Source organism: Mustela nigripes, chromosome 2, assembly GCF_022355385.1.
Source record: "Mustela nigripes isolate SB6536 chromosome 2, MUSNIG.SB6536, whole genome shotgun sequence".
NCBI lineage: Eukaryota > Metazoa > Chordata > Mammalia > Carnivora > Mustelidae > Mustela > Mustela nigripes.
The window spans coordinates 193294773-193309642 of record NC_081558.1 but is presented as its reverse complement, the minus strand read 5'-3'; the positions used below and the strand labels follow the sequence as shown (position 1 = coordinate 193309642).

Below are 14870 nucleotides of genomic sequence, written 5' to 3'. Positions count from 1 at the left end.
GCTAGCAGATTAGAAATAATAATTTTTTTAAGGACTACCTTTATTTTTACTCAGTAGATCAAAGAGAAGCCTTGTAAGTATTGTTAGCTTTACTTATTTAATATAACAGAAAAGTAAGTGAATTTCAAACATGTAACAAGTGATTTGGCAATGATATATTTGTTCCTAGTTATTTCTCTTAATCATGAGTCAGAATTCAAAATTCTATAAGGTAGGCGGGTTACAAAGGTAGCAAGTAAGGAACAGCCTTGTGTTCAGGACAGCCTGGGCACTGTCAGATCTCAAGAAAGTTTATAGTCTAGGTATTCTTTTGGTTGCAAGTGAAGAAGTCCTATTCAGCCTTCTTTAAACAAGAAGTAGATTTATTGGCCTGTATTACTAGAGTGAGGAGGAACTGGGGTCAGGTACAACTCGCTGGAAGAAGAAACAAAAAGGTCTAACCTTCTCTTTCCATCTCTGCTCAGCCATCCCTGGGCTTTCTATGTGTTGATTGACTTGCTTTAGTTAGTGGGCACAACCCTAGACCCTGTGGACCCATCGAGGTCCTACCACTCCCAGTGTTGTCCACAGATCACAGCAGAGGGCTTCCTCTGTGAGCTTTAGAAATGCAGACTCTCGGGCCCTTGTCCTGCTGAATAATAATCTGCATATTAAAAGATCCCTAGTTGTTTGGAGTGCATATTAAAGTTTGAGAGTGTGGCTAGAAAAAGGGGGTTTTAAACCTGGTTGGGCCTGGGCCTTATTAGCATTAAAAGGAATAGGGATGGGGTGTCTGGTTGGTTCAGTTGGTGAAGTGTCCTCTTGGTTTCAGCTCAGGTTATGAGGATCACCCTCCCCAACTCCCCCTGCCTTGCGGCCCCCCCCCCCCAACTGCTGCTCTCGCCTGTGCTCTTCTCTCTCTCTCTCCTAAAAAAAAAAAAAAAAGAAAAGAAAAGAAAAAGAGGAATAGGGGTATGAGAGGGCAGCTCAGCTCCAGCAGAGTCACATGACTGGGCTGAGAGAATGTAATTCCGAAGCGTATGGATGGACAGTGAAAAACAACGCGTTGGGGCGCCTGGGTGGCTCAGTGGGTTAAGCCTCTGCCTTCGGCTCAGGTCATGATCCCAGGGTCCTGGGATCGAGCCCCGCATCGGGCTCTCTGCTCAGCGGGAAGCCTGCTTCCCTCTCTGTCTCTGCCTGCCTCTCTGCCTACTTGTGATCTCTGTCTGTAAAATAAATAAATAAAAATCTTTAAAAAAAAAAACAAAAAAACAAAACAAAACAAAAAAACAACGCGTTATCAGTGCAACAGAAAAGAAATGATTTGGGCCAGAAAAAGGGAATGGTTTAGGATCAATCTTAACTTTGAAAAAATGTTGGAGACTGCTTTGAAAAAATGTTGGGGACCTCTAAGATGGTCTCTGATGGAAAGAAGCTGGGGAGGAGAGAGTGGCTGTGTATGTCTTCCTATGCTGTACATGCGTGTTACCGTCAGGGTCTTCTTTATGAGATAAACTTAGGAGTTTCGGAGTAAAGCAAGTAGATCAAACTCCATAACTTTGATTATCTGCCTGAGAAAAAATATTTTATTTCTATAATGAGCTTTTGTCATCTTTATCGGCTGCCTAGCACATGACCCCTTCTTATGTTTGGGAGTTGCCTATTTTGTGTCACCTTCTAGGAGGCAGCGGTTGCCTTCTGCTGTTCAAGGGCGAGGCCAGTGCAGCCACTCAGGCAGTTCTGAGCTTTGAACTATCCTGCCCTCAGCTTAATGGTCAGCTGCCCCTATTCTGAAATTCCCAGGAAAAGTTAACCAAAGAGACCTGCGTTTTTCTTTTGTCATGGGCCTTACAAATTATGTGGCTGGTCCCGCTTGGACCTAATAAATGCTGACTGATAATGCTGCCTTTTCTAAAACCAAGTTAGCCAGATCAGGATGCCTTCGCTCTGTTCCTAATATCTTCTTCGCCAGTGTAGGCATCTTGATCTGACTAACTGGTCTTCTAGAAAGAGAGATATCGGTTAGCATTTTTCCCATATTCTACTTTTGGGGCAGTTATAATCTTCCCATGTGCTGTATTTATTAATCTATCTTATGTCCTCTATTGTGTTGAGAATTTCTGGAGTACAAGCCGTGTTCCTACAGCATCATCTCCTTCTCTGTTATCTATGTATGTTCTTAACGATCTCTCAATCATCTATCTATGTATCTACCTATTTATAGTGGAGAAAGATGTTTTTAATCATATAGTCTCAGTCCTCATCTAAGCCTGTAAGTTTTGCTGCTGCTGTTTATTATTATCATTGTGGTGGTTGCTGTTAAAACTTAATTGCTGAAGGGCTGTGGTTCAGAGGCATCGTATATATGTCCAAGTCTTCAACTACAATAATGTCAGGATTGAAACACAGGGGTGATGTGAATAATTCCTCTCTCTCTATGCATTGCATTTTCTAAGGTGCTTCCATAATCATTTTAGTAATGAAAACTTCCATAACACAGATGACAAAACAGAGATTTTGACAGACTGCTCAAAGTACAGACACGATAATTAGCAGGTTCAAAGTTTGATGTGAGCCTGACTCCATGAAATTGTAATGGTAGGAAAAAGGGGGAAAAATTATATAATCAAATGGTTGTCGTTTACATTCCTACAGATTTTCAAAAATGGCACATTTACACTAACAAATGTCCTTAAGACAGGAGGGAGGACTAGAAGATAAGATACTACCTGCTTCATTTCATCTTTATCATTTTATTTCTTTTGAAAATGTTTCTTCATGTGCATTTTGGCTGCTACAAAATCTCTACAAACATAGTTAAAATAGTTTCATCTAATCTGATAATATAAATATTTTTGAAAACATAACCACCAGGAATGCTCAGTATCTTTGAGAGTTCATGGCAACAAAAATAATTATAGGAGTTATATACACAAGCCAGGTTTTCAAGTATTTAAACAAATATTTGATTATATCATTAGCTCTAAAGCAAATATTTCCAACTAATAATTGAAAAAATTTTCTATTTGGAAAAAACACACTTTTTTTTTTTTTTTTTTTGGTAAAGTAGGATTTATGTTGGAAGAAAACACCCTGATAAAATGTCAATTTTCTGAAATTAAATATAATTTGAAACCTGCCTTGTAATGTTTATAGAGTAGGACTTGTAACTCATTTAACCTCTACATGGATATAGGGAATTGGCTAGTCTCAGAGCTGTTTCACAGAAACACATTCCCCCCACCCCGAAGCTCCGCAAAGATGTTCTCCAATCGTTGGAAATGAAATAATTTTGTGTTGTTAAAGATGTGATTTCTGTTTTTAGAAATGCAGTCACTTCTTAAGCTCAAATTTATCTGCTTTTCCTATGGAGCAATCTGGCCAAAGACTTAGGGATGTTAAGCAAGACTTGCCCACAAATAAATATCAACACCTTCCATTACAGAAAGAGAGTAATGGTCTCACTCAGCTACAGAATCAAGAGGTCAAAAACTGCCTGTGATCAGAGGGAACTGACTCACCACCTAATTCTCTTCTTCCTCATGGTGAGAGCTTTTGGTTAGAAACAGCGGAGTGAACCCCAGATCCGGTTTGTGGGCAGTCAGGCTGCTGGCAGCACAGATCTATAGACTCGTTTCTCCCTCAACCGATGATCAGGGCGTGTGACCTCTGAGTCTCCTGACCTCGTGCCTGTGCTTGTTACAGCGCTGTGCTATTGTCGTCTTGAAATATTTAACGATTTTTGGACAAGGAACACTGCTTTTCATTTCAGACGGGGCCCTGCCCCACGTAGCCACGAGCTGCAGGGTGAGTCCTGCGTCTGCTGCTGCTAAACCTGTCTTGCCGCCTCTCAGTGCCAACTCGCCATGGTCAGCTCCCCAAACACTCCCCACTTCTCACACCCAGCACCGGGTTTCTTCCTGCTTCCTCAGGTGTGGCTCGCCTCAGTTTCCAACACGTTGCAAAAAAGTCCCCTGTGTCCTTACTTGTCCTTTCTCCTGGTGAAAGGTCGTCCTCTTGGCTGTGGAGGCCCCATCCTGCCCCACCTTCTCCAGAACCCGTCCCGGCAATTCTAATTCTCCCCTAGACCTTCGGCCTTTCTCTCTTCCCTGGTTCCTCCTCCGGAACCTACGAAGATATGTTTTATGAGCGTGTGTTCTTGCCTCTTCCTTCCCGCGAGGGAAGAGTAATGATATGTGGGGGTAAACAGAAGACTGTTCTTGTCAAAGACAGGATTGGACATTTGGGAATAAGCCGAAAAGACGGGTGTGAGTGACCTGCTGTGTTCAGCTGTGGTCTTGAGTTGTCAGCTCTGGGAAACGGGAATAATAGCACTTAGCCTCCTGCATCCTCCTCTTGCAAGCTATTACTAAGTGAAAACCAAAACATTCTGTTAAGGAAAGGCTTAACCTATCAGTCTGTAGCATCTTCAGAGGGGTGTTTGGGAATTGCTTTATCTGTGTATCACTGAGGGGGTATCTCTGTCCTCTTGCCTGCCCCCCAAAAAAGAGACTCTGAAGGTAATGAATGTTTAGCATCAACACTTGAAAATGCCAGCGTCTTCCAAATCCCTGTTCCACCAGCAAATAAAGTTCCGACGCAGCAGATATGTTGTGAAAGCCGTACTTATTTATTTATTTAATTTTATTTCTTTGAGAAACATCTTGTTCCCTCGGTGAAGTCTTCTGGAACATTGTCTGGTCTGGTACAGTTTAATGTGATCAAAACTGATCCAGTAGCCCAAGTCACAGAGCTGGAGCATGTCTACAACCTACAGGCCTCCCTGAACACCAACTCTTTATCATCCGTCCCATCACCGCGTAGTTTTTACCTCTCGTCTGAAACATCTACCCCCTTCTCCTAATTCCAGTCTACAGACTTTCCTGTCTCTGTGGCTCTCAACTTCAGAAGGTCATTAGAATCTTCCTGAACCTAAGAATATGTAAAGATCTCCGGGCTCACCCCAGCAGATGAGCTAAATTCCAAACTCCTTAGGTTGGCAAACAAAATGCTTCATGATGCTATCAAAGCCCTTTGTCTGTTTCCAGCCTCACGATTCCATCCGGAGCCCAGTATACTCTTACATCAAAATGCTCTTGTTTCCCTCAGCACCAGGGTTTCAAGTTTCTGGACCTTTTTATTTTGTTTCCTCTGCCTGGAATGTCCAGAGTGTTGGTTCTTATTTTAGGAGTCACACCCTCTATAAGTGCATCTCTTATTCCCTCAGATTTTCTTAGGCACGCCTCTCCTCGCACTATCACATCTTTGTATGAACATTTCCAAACCTCTGCTTGCATTGCACAGCAAGGTCAACGCTGATGAGAGCTGAGGCACGCTCGTGTGCTAATCTGTCTTTCTATAGGATTTGCTGCTCCGTAAGAAATTCTTATTCATCTCTAAAGGTACCTCGCACATAAGGATACTAACTTTTTTTTTTTTTTTTTTTTTTTTTTGGATACTAACATTTTTTGAATAATAAATGGGCATGGAGTTACATCAGAGAACAGCATTAAAGAAGATAATTATGGGACTGGGGGACAGTGAATATCCAGAGCTGCTGGTTTCTTCTTTGGTTCTCTGTTCTAAGCTTGAGACTCAGGGAGCCAAGCAGCCCTGTAAATGTACACTAAATCTACATTAGGTGAACGATGTAAGTCTTCAGTGACTGTCTCAAGTGACTTCGAGGAGGAATCAAACATAAGAACTGGAAAACCAATTCAGCAGAGGCATGCAAGCGGTATTTTTAAACAATCAGAAATGATAGATACATAATGTACTAAGATGACCTAAGGGTCTTTCTCATGTCTATGTGGAAATCAGTAATCCTTAATTTGAACAGCTGTAACAAATGAGACCTTGTGACATGCAAAAATTTGGAGAATTGCTTAGAACCACTTATACTCCCTCCCCTTCTTGTGTATACAATCTCCTGGAGCTGATAAGCTTCGGAGTTCTTCAGAGCAACCTGAAATAGTTTCCTGGGCTGTAGCTCTCAGACAACAAATAAAGCATTGAGGCTGGTTTTCAACGTTGCGAAGGATGCTCTGAAAGCCAAGGGGTGCCGTGAACATACGAGTGGAGTCAGCTTTAGGATGGTGTAGTACTAGGGCACCGGGGTTGCTCATTCGGTTAAACCTTTGACTCTTGATTTTGGCTCAGGTCACGATCTCAGGGTTGTGGAATTGAAACCCATGTGGGGCTCCTTGCCCAGTGGGAAGTCTGGGGGAGATTTTCTTTCTCTCCATCTACCCCTCCTCTTGCACGCACTCTCTCTCTCTCTCTTTCTCTTTAAAATAGATAAAATAAATCTTAAAAATAAATGGTGGTGTAGTGCTAGTACCTTCCTGCTTTCCCCTCTGGTTGTCTCCCCCCAAGGTCATGTCACACCCATTCAAACAATGATGACCACATTGACCATGTGCCCAGGTTGTCCAGGACAGCATCAATTTGCACTTATTTTCTGGCATAATTACTAAGTGTGCCCCCCTTTTACTCTCCAAAGTGTCTTAGTTTAGGGGACGAATTATATATGCACTCTAACTCAAATTTAGTCCATGGACCAGAAACTTGTTAGGTTGACTGACTCATGCGGCGTGAGTGAGGGCAAATACAAATATTGCAAATGCGCACGCCTTGACCTCCCACCTAAATCGGAAAGTGAGTTGTTTCCGTGTAAGGTCAGTGTTCTTTTTCTCTTTGTGGTTTTTCATGGTGGCCACGATGGGGATGTTCATGAACATACCATCAGAAGAAAACCTCACGAAAACCAGAAATTAATTCCCCCTATTTTTCTCAGTTTCTCACTTTCTAAGTGCCTTTTAAAAACATTTTTTAATTTCTTTTCAGCGTAACAATGTTCATTGTTTTTACACCACACCCAGTGCTCCATGCAATCCATGCCCTCTCTAATACCCACCACCTGGTTCCCCCAACCTCCCACCCCCCCTCAAACCCCCCCGATTGTTTTTCAGAGTCCCTAGTCTCTCATGGTTCACCTCCCCTTCCAATTTCCCTCAACTCCCTTCTCCTGTCTAACTCCCCAAGTCCTTTTTTTTTTTTTTTTTTAAAGTAGGCTCCTTGCCCAATGTGGGGCTTGAACTCATGACCCTGAGATTGAGAGTTGCTTGCTATATGGACTGAGTCAGCCGGGTGCCCCTCTAAGTGCTTTTTGACTAGTAATAAATCATGTCTATGCATGTTCAACATTTTGATTTATATTTCTTGTTATATTTTATCTCTAATTTATTACACAATTCATAAGTGTAAGGAAGGTACTGAAACAGGAACTGTTTAAAACACCCCTCGTGATTTATTAAAATGTGAGTCCTAGACTATATAATTTAAATTATGCAGTGGTCAGGAAGAAAGCCTGTGTCTAAAGACCAGCTGACAATAAGCTGTTAAAGACATGCTTAGGACAAGAAAGAAGAAATGTAATTGTATCTTAAGGATTTAGTTTAATAAAGCGAAAATATTGGTTTTAGTATTTATTATAGTATACTGAAGCTTTGTTTAGTTATTTTAATAAAGATGGTTTTTTTCCTTCTCTTTGGAATGGAATTGGGGGGAATTAATAGTTAAGGTTAAATCTGGGTGAGCCCAGGATAAAGCTACCATTTTCAGCCCTAGGCCAACCTCATTCTTTGAAGTTCAGAGTGAGTGGCCATGGCAAAATGCAGTCATCTGGTGGCAGGAAATTACAGGGACATCTTTTTAAATGACAGAGATAGTTTTTGGATGCTTCGATGGTGAAACTGCAAAACCAAACAGCAGGAGTTGGAATAGCAGTGGTAGTTGGAAGCCGGTACTTATTACGCGCTAGCCTTGCGTCAGACTGGGACCAGATTTTATGTGAAATATTTCAATTAATCCTCACAACAGTCTTTCCCCCCTACTTTTAATTAATTAATTAATTAATTTTTAAATTGCCATATAATGTATTATTTGTTTCAGGGGTACAGGTCTGTGATTCATCAGTCTTACACACTTCACAGCACTCACCCTAGCCCAAAGCCATCACCCCGTCACCCCATCCTGTCCACCCCAGTCCTCCCCTCCAGCAACTCTCACTTTGTTTCTCTTAAGAGTCTCTTAAGATCTGTCTTCCTCTCGGGTTTCAGTTTTTCCCTCTCTTGTTTCTTGTTTCATTTTTCCCCCCTTTCCGCTATGATCCTCTGCCTTGTTTCTCAAATTCCACATATCAGTGAGATCATATATGATTGTCTTTCTCCGACTGACTTGTTTCACTTGGCATAATACCCTCTGGTTCCGTCCATATCATTGGAAATGGCAAGATTTCATTTTTTGATGGCTGCATATCCTCCCATCCTGTGTGTGTGTGTGTGTGTGTGTGTGTACATATATATATATATACCACATCATCTTTATCCATTCATCCGTTGATGGACATCTAGGCTCTTTCCATAGTTTGCCTATTGTGGACATTGCTGCTATAAACATTGGGGTGCACATGCCCCTTCAGATCACTACCTTTGTATCTTTGAGGTAAATATGCAATTGCTGGGTTGTAGGGTAGCTCTGTTTTCAACTTATTGAGGAACCTCCATGCTATTTTCCAGACTGGCTGCACCATCTTCCATTCCCACCAACAGTGTAGGAGGGTTTCCCTTTCTCCACCTCCTCACCAACATTTGTCATTTCCAGACTTGTTAATTTTAGCCATTCTGTCTGGTAACCTCACAATACTCTTATGAGATGACCTATTCTTAATTTCATTTTACAAATGAACCTAGAGTTGGCCAGTAGTGGAGCCTGGAAAGAAATACCTTCAGTCTGACTTTAGCATTTAAGCTTTTAATCAATACATTAAGCTTCAGCTCTAAATATAGAACCTGTCATAATAGTTGCTTAGTAGTTGAGTACTTACTATGTGCTGAGTGCTTTAAAATTATTTTTAATCTCATGGTATAAATATATTAGTTCAACTTTCCCACAAGGAAAGTAAGGCCCAGAGAGCCTGGATTGGTTTTCCATTGTACAGATCCCCACAATTTTAGTCACTAAAAACAACACAAAAGTATTGTTACGATTCTGGAGGTCAGAAGTTCAAAAATCAGGTTGTAGCAGGTCTGGGTTCCTCCAGTCTCTGCTTCTATCCTTACAGCTCTGATTCTGACCTTCCTGCCTTCTTCTTATAAGGACCTTTGTAATTACATTGGGCCCACCAGGATAATCCTAGATAATCTGTCCATCTCAAGATCCTTAATTTAGTTACATCTGTCCCTTTTGCATGTAAGGTGACATATTCATTGGTCCCAGTGACTACGACGTGGATATCTTTGGAAGGACCACGATTTAGCCTAACTAATTTCCCCCAGGTCACAGAATTGGTAAATATTAGAGATTAGAATTTAATCTAGATGTTTTTAGGTGCCAAAGTTTACACTGTTTCTGTTCTACCACATTAGGGATGATCCCATCAGTTATTCAAAGAAACATTTACTGAGATTATAAGAAGAGACAGAGTGCCTGTGGTAGATGCTGGAAAAATATGAAATGCTTTATGTGTTGGAGTCATGTTTGTGTAGGTGTTTTATTAATTTCTGTAATTTTCAAAAGTTCAGGAGATTAAAGATTAATATGCTTAAATAATTGATAAGTAAGATAAAATACCTTTCAGAAGAGGTATTAGTAAGCTTCATTTTTTTATATTACAGTATTTATTTACTTATTTCTCTCTTCCAGAGATGAATACTAGGTAAAAGTTTCAGGTTTCAGGTAAGGTCCTTTTTTTTTTTTTTTAAAGATTTATTTTAGGGTGCCCGGGTGGCTCAGTCATTAAGCATCTGTCTTTGGCTTAGGTCATGATCCCAGGGTCCTCGGATCAAGCCCCACATCGGGCTCCCTCTTCAGAGGGAAGAATGTTTCTTCCTTTCCCACAACCCACTGCTTGCGTTCCCTCTCTCACTGTCTCTGTCAAATAAAAAAATAAAAATCTTAAAAAAAAAAATAGACTTAGAGGTGGTCTTGAAGGAATTTGGGGGAAGAGAAATCCTCTTCATTGGCAAAGCTTGGACTAGAATATTTCATTACCTAATTGGCCTGGAAAGAGAGATGGCCTGAGGAAATGGATCAATATACAGAATATTTTCACTGAATTGTGTGAAATAATATGGGAGGACTCGTAGGGACACTTGAGGAAATGGTAGGTAGATGTATCTTTTGGGATATGAGAATATATATGCCATATGTATATGTCCATGAGAGGTGACCCACTGCAGAGAGGATCTCAAAGATCAAGTAGACAAGAGGACATGTCATTCTAGGTGCCTTTTTTTTTTTTTCTAGTTTGTGTAGTACTTGCTTAATGGGTTCATAAACAAGGTAGCATAGTGACTATAACCAACACTGAGATTATGTGCAGCTTCAACAAATTCTCCTTTCTCATATCATCACTGACATTGGTAAAAATTAATGGTAGACTGCTGTAATTCCATATACTCGGGCACTAAACCCTCCTATCCGTTAGGAATTTCACTAGGTAAATAGCCCTGAAGAGCTGGGCTGCTGACTTAGAACAAAGGAACATGGAAGGTGTGGTGGAAGAAGTAAGTCTTGTCAACCCTAGTCTTATGGCCACTTGCAGAACTGTATTATCTATTTTTTTAAAAAGTATTTTATTTATTTGTCAGAGAGAAAGAGAAAGAGCGAGCACAAGCAGGAGGAGCGGCAGAGGGAGAGGGAGAAGCAGGCTCCCTGCTGAGCAAGGAGCCCAATGGATGTGGGGCTCAATCCCAGGACCCTGAGATCATGACCTGAGCCAAAGGAAGACGCCTTAACTGACTGAGCCACCCAGAACCCCCTGTATTGTCTATTTCTGTTTTCACCCTTGCTCTCTCAATTATTTATTTTAAAAAATACTCTGTCCTCATATAGAGAGTGTGCTGGTAGTGTTTAACTTTACAATTTAGTTCATAGATTATAAAATGTCATGAGAGCAATACTTTCATGATATAGATCTAAGGGTACTATCTATAGGTCATGGATATTATAGATATTATGGATATCATGGCTTATATTATTATACAATATTATAATAAGTTACAATATAAATATGTTACATTGTAGATCATGGTTTGTTACAGTACTGTTATTCGCAAATTTTCATACAGAAGGGGGTATTTTTCGATTTTGTGATTTTGTGGAGTAGACCATTTTAGTCTTTGTTATTGTCCAGCATCTTTGGAATACCGTACTTTAGTTTGGGAAATTTTCCATATTCAGAAGTTATCCTCCCCAAGATAGAAATCAGAAATTATTTTGTCGGTTTCCTTTTATATTTAGGGCAAAGACATTGGTTTTACCAGTGAAGTGCTTAAGATTTTGATATGGAAGAGTCAACTTGAGGACCATGTGCCAAACAGAATCCATTCTTTTCTGGCAAGGAAAATATGGCTTTTAGGGGAATCAGTGGTGCAGATTGTGTTTTTTAATGTTTAGTATCAGTGGTTTGAACCACAGTGTGTGTTCCCAATAATGTCATCTGAGATACTGCCCCTGGAGACAGTCCTACAAGTTTGGGTGCTGTTTTTTTTTTTTTTTTTTTTTTTTTTTTAAAGATTTTATTTATTTATTTGACAGACAGAGATCACAAGTAGGCAGAGAAGCAGGCAGAGAGAGATGAGGAAGCAGGCTACCCGCTGAGCAGAGAGCCCGATGCGGGGCTCGATCCCATGACCCTTGGGATCATGACCTGAGCTGAAGGCAGAGGCTTTAACCCACTGAGCCACCCAGGCGCCCCTTGGGTGCTGTTTTTGCCTGCAGAACCCTCCAGACTGACCATCTGGTCCTCCTAGAGATTATGGGAGCCACATAATATATTTTTACACTTTTTTTTTGGTAGTTGCTGTCTCTCAGATCACTTACACTGGGCCAACTGCCATGTTATTGTATAGAAAGAGTCACATGGCATAGAATTGAGGCTTTTGGCTAACAGATATGAGTGATGAATGAGCTTGGATGTGATTACACCAGCCCCAGTCAAGCCTTCAAATGACCGCAGGTCTGGCCAACATCTTGATTATCAATCATATAAATGATCCTATACCAAAATCATCAATTAAGTTACTTCCAAATTCCTGACCCACAGACACTGAGATTTTGAATGCTTGTTGGTTTAACAAATTAAATTTTCAGGTAATATGTTTTACAGGAATAGATAACAAATATAAGCAGATATAATGAAATGAGAAATTCTGGGATAATTAAGGAGCCATTGTTCAAAAGACTGATAGAGTAGCTGAATTCCCAAGTTCATGTGGTTCCTGATTTACTACTTATGTATATCTCTTTTCTGCTGCCTAGATTCAATGCCAGCAACAGGGAAGCAGAATCCATGAGGTTGGATGTATGTATATGCTTCCCTAGGGAGCTCACAGGCAGAGTAGCTGTGCATGCTGTACTCTAGCAAGGCAGTCTACTCTGACATTGAATATGCTGGGCCCTCAGGCACTACTACATGCCTGGAGGCCTATAGAGCTGATAGTATACAAGGAACTCATCAAACACTATCAAGAGCAAAGGTGTTGGGGGTACCTGGATGGCTCAGTCAGTTAAGTGTCTGACTCTTCAGCTCAGGTCATGATCTCAGGATCATGAGATGGAGCCCCATGTCAGGCTTCATGCTGAACGTGGAGTCTGCTTAAGATTCCCTCTCTTCCCCTGCCCCTCCCATTTGCTTGTACACTCTTTCTCTAAAAACAAAACAAAACAAAACAAAACAAAACAAAACAAAACAAAGGTGTTGTTTTATGTTTTTTGTAAAGCTAAGGGTGTTGAGCATTTATTTGCCCAGGACATGGAAGACTCAATGGCAGCAGACTGCTTTGTGAACTAAGCCTTATCTCAGGAGGTGGAGTGTCGAGGTATCATCATATTTATGCCTTGAAAAATCCATTGATAGATGCATTTTCAGTTCCTCACATATCATTTCTTAACATCTTCTGCCAAATAGTCCAGAAAACAGATTCCCTCATATACTGTTTTGGCAGCTTAAATTGTCATTACATTTAGAAGAGCCATTAGCCAATTGACCAACGACCTTGTCTCAGTTCTCTTTCACCTTGAGTTGTGTGTAGAATTCAGTATTGGTGAATGAGTTGGTTTACTCTGCAATATCACATGATCAAATTCCTCATCTCTTTTGATTTCCAAGACATTCCACCATCATGTTCTTGTCCTGCCTTCTTTGTGTTCTCCATCTTCAACTCTTTAAGTACAGTAGTTGTAATGATAGTAAAATTAATGACTAATGTTTTTGATGTTTTGCATTAATAAAGACTGTTTGCGACATCTGGGTGGTGCAATCAGTCAAGCATTAAACTCTTGGTTTCTGCTCAGGTCGTGATCTCAGGGTTGTGTGATCTAGCCCTATGCTGGGCTCTGTGCTGAGTACGGAGTCTGCTTGGGATGCTCTCTCTCCCTCTTCCTTTGCTCCTCTCTCCCATACTTGCTCTCTCTCTCTCTCAAATAAATAAATCTTTAGAAAAAAAATAAGTGGTATTCAAATATAGCTTTGTTAGGAATGAGAAAATGGGCCATTGGACTTGAGATTCATCTGTGTAGATGTGATATTTGGAGCTGGTTGTCTATAAGATCATGAGGAAGAAGGATGGAAAGGAAAAGAGGCACAGAGAATTAGACTTAGTATACCTTTTCAGGGAGTTGAAGAAAAAGCTAAAAAAAGTAAGTTTCATTTCATTATAATTATAACTGAATATCTGTCCTTTACCAGAGCTACTAAAAAAGAATTACAATAATTGCAATTGATTTTCAATTGTACTTCTTATTTCTTCTTACCTTTCTAATATAGAAGCTAAGTTGCTAAGTATTGACAGAGAAAATAAGAACTAGAGATTTGTATAATGTATTTGCTGAGCAATTGGTCATTGGAAAAAAGTCAGTTTATGTTAATTAAGTAGTATTATGAATGTTCTATTAAGGGTGAGTAGGAGTTAGATTGAATTATTTAAAAGCTAACCAGCCATTGTTCAAAGATGGAATTAACTCTGGTAAAACTGAAAATTTTAATTTCCTTATAGAAAAAAGCATGAGTGATTCCTATTCCTCAAGAAACCTGTCTGCTGTGAAAGCACCATTTCAACATTCAAGAAGAGTCTAAATCCCTTTCAGATTAGATTAAGTCAGTGAATGGGTCGTACCATGAAATGAAAAGGCAAACAGAACTTGTCAAATGTGTTGTTCATGAAAATCGTTTAGAAAAATTAATATAAATGAAATTTTTGTATAAATTCATTTGAGGGGACCCGGATAGCTCTGTTGGTTAACCATCTGATTCTTTTATTTTTAAAGATTTTTATTTATTTATTTGACAGACAGAGACCACAAGTAGGCAGAGAGGGAGGCAGAGAGAAAGGAGGAAGCAGGCTCCCTGCTGAGCAGAGAGCCCGATGTGGGGCTGGATCCCAAGACCCTGGGATCACGACCGGAGCGGAAGGCAGAGGTTTTAACCCACTGAGCCACCCAGGCGCCCCAACCATCGGATTCTTGATTTCAGCTGAGGTGATAATCTCAGGATCATTTAATCGAGTTTTGGGCTCCATGCTCTGTGTGGAGTCTGCTTGAGATTCTTTCTTTTCCTCTCCCTCTGCCCCTTCCCGCACTTGGGTGCTTCTCTTTCTCCAAATAAATAAATAAAATCTAAAAAAACCCCACAAAAACCTAAATTCATTTGATAAATTTTGTGGGCAGAGGACAAGGTTATTGGTGGAAGAAAAATTAAGAAAAAAACAAAATGAAGATAAATGATTGAAATGCTTTTGTTTATTCTAGTGAAGCAAATGAATGTGAGTTTAAATTACTGTAAAGGTCTACGAGGTTAAAAGTTACAGTGATCTGGCAGCTGCGGTAGG

At 40.3% G+C, this 14870-nt stretch overlaps 1 long non-coding RNA gene across 1 annotated transcript in view; it reads left to right on the top strand.

The window, feature by feature from the left end:
- The first annotated feature begins 5280 nt into the window (after positions 1-5280).
- LOC132010272 (uncharacterized) overlaps positions 5281-14870 on the top strand; it is a 118038-nt gene continuing 108448 nt past the window's right edge. Inside the window, exon 1 of the long non-coding RNA XR_009402209.1 lies at positions 5281-5381. This is a non-coding gene — a long non-coding RNA (uncharacterized LOC132010272). The remainder of the gene's footprint in view (positions 5382-14870) is intronic.